General features: G+C 31.4%; 1 non-coding gene across 1 annotated transcript; it reads right to left on the bottom strand.

The window, feature by feature from the left end:
- Window positions 1-1,911: 1,911 nt before the first annotated feature.
- On the bottom strand, window positions 1,912-2,076 carry LOC115983073. The gene has a single exon (XR_004089877.1). It is a non-coding gene; the product is annotated as a U1 spliceosomal RNA (small nuclear RNA).
- Between the last annotated feature and the right edge of the window lie 556 nt (window positions 2,077-2,632).

The following is a 2,632-nucleotide window of genomic DNA, read 5'->3' as shown; positions in this document are numbered from 1 at the left end:
ACCACAAAAACTTAAAATTTAAACATTTGATTGATAACATATCTATTTATCTTTGGTCTTCTTAAATTTTTGCAAGCATAGTGGATATGATAAAAACATGCAACTTAACAGTTAAATTTTTAAAATTCACATTCAATAAAAAGGAATCTAAGGAGTTCGGAAGATTTCTCTAGAGAGTGAAACCTTTTCCATTTCTAACCATCTGAAATAGTTTTTTTTTTTTTTTTAAATTAATAGTTGGTTTTTGTGTTTTGAAAAGTAAAGAAAAAGTATGTGATTTGAAAATGAAAATAAATACAACTAGCCACCTCTACAGTCTACAAATTCATCTATTGTGCACGATTAATTTTATCAACATATTGTACATGGTGTACCTATATTTTAAATACAATGAACCGAAGAAGAGAGAGCAGACAGCAGAGCTATCCATTCTCCAAAAAAAAAAAAAAAAAAAAGAGCTGTCAATTACAATGATGCCAAAATCAAATACAATGATGCCTAGAAAATTTTCTTTAGAAAAAAAATATAGAGAAGGGAAAATAAAAAAGAAAAGTGAGGAAACTGAAGTAAATAATTGAATTAAATAAAAAGAAATAAGAACTCCGTAGAGCAGCCGCTTCAAGTTGGCAAATGGATCAGATGGGATGGGAACTTGGAAATAAGTAGTTGTTTATCAATTATTATAAATTGCAACAACAACAAAATTGGCCATGAAGCTTCTATCAAAAGTTACTGCTAATTAAGTGCTAACGTGCATTTTTTGCATTTCTTTTAATTATGGATTATTTAGAGAAATTAGGCATGTGATGTCTCAATTTGATTGATTGTGTGTGGATGTATGATGAGTCTCACATTTGACATATACTAAGTTGAATTAGATTTTATTAACTCCTACAAGACGCTTCGATTGTGACTGTATAGTGCAGATGTGACTAGTGTTTTTCCTTGGTATGTTACATATGGCATTAGAGTCGGCCCGGTAACCCCATATGGGCTCAAAAACACTATATCCCACAAAATAAGCCCTATCAAGGATGCTTCAATTGTGACTAGTCTTTTTGAAGTATAACGCATCAAGATTTGGGGTCTTCAATCTTCACTCCCTATTGGTGGAATGTTTTAATTTCCAGTTGTTATCCTTGCTTAATTCAGAGTTGTACCCACTATAAATCCATGAGTTGTTAAAGATCATTCGGGATTTGGCTTCTTGTATTGACAAAATTTCTTTTCACGCACTTCTTAAATAACGTAATAATGCTACAAGTATGTTAATTTAGTATTGAATTATACAGATATTCTCATTCTTAAACCGTGGTTTTTTTTTTTTTTTTTTTCATACTTTGGCACCCTAACATAAGATCCTGACTTCGTCCTTATTAACAAATAGGGTATTATTTAATTTCACTGCAACACCACTTATTCACTACTTAATTTCACTACTTATTCACTGCAACACTAGCAACCAAGAGAAATATTTACATAGTTGAAGAAATCATTCATTAAAGAAAGACTCTTTTCTTTTCTTTTTTTGATAATCCATTAAAGAGAGACTTGAAATGCTTGAAATCTACACACAAAACTTGAAAATTAAAACTCAAACAATAATAAACCCAATGAGTAAAACATAAACAGAAAGCTAAAAACCAAATGTAGAAATTGAAGATATCACGAACCCAAAAAACCCAAGTAAAAATGCCAAGAATGGATTTAACTTACTGATCATGGGACTTCAAAAAAATTTAAATTTCCATAAATTTTCAGTATTTTGAGATAACTGGCATGTCTAAGAACGGCATTAGAGATTTGAAGAAAAAAAAGTACATATAACAATATTGAGGAATTTTCAAAGTGCAAAATCACTTTAAATAAACAAATACTAAAAAGAAAAAAAAAAATAATGATTTATTTTAGCAGGGGCAACGCTTGCACGACCCCCAGCGCAACAAATAATGACGTAGGCTCTTCCACTAGGGAAGACCTTAGGCCGGCACCCCTCCTTCATGTGCAATGGAGGCTACCATCCTAGGACATGGACCTTATATATGGATCACCCATTGACCCCGTCCAGGTAAGTGTGTTGTTACGTGTCGCATGCTTTACTTTACCTCTCCTCTTCCTTATTTATTTCGATGTGTGACTTGTGGTCATTGAAAAACGCAAACCCAACACAGACACTATAATGCCATTGCCAGCCATTCAAGACTATGAAAGTCCAGCTCAAAAAAAAAAAAAAAAGACTATGAAAGTCCTTTTTGTCTCTTTTTTTAATTTCTCTCTTCTTTTCTTTTTTTACTTGAAAATTCCCAATTTCCACCATTATTACCTTTATAGAGTATATTGTTTTGCTAAAAGCTGGAGGCCCAATAATATATATCTGCAGTGAAAGTGAAACTTTTGCAATCGATGAACATCAATTTTTTTTTTTTTTTTTAAATATAAATTGAGCACTACCAATGCTATTATAAGTCTAACCTCAATTCAGTGGATATTGATTGCTTGATCTGATGTTATGTTGAATTTACCATGGAGTAATCTATCTATATATGATTTCAAATGCTTGTATTTGATAGTTTATGAAGACTGAAAGATCTCATTGAATCAGAAGTTTACACCTTAAAATGAAGACTGATAA

This window comes from Quercus lobata, chromosome 3 (genome assembly GCF_001633185.2).
Source record: "Quercus lobata isolate SW786 chromosome 3, ValleyOak3.0 Primary Assembly, whole genome shotgun sequence".
Taxonomy (NCBI): domain Eukaryota; kingdom Viridiplantae; phylum Streptophyta; class Magnoliopsida; order Fagales; family Fagaceae; genus Quercus; species Quercus lobata.
Note: the sequence above shows the minus strand (reverse complement) of the source record. Positions and strands in the feature narration are given on the sequence as shown.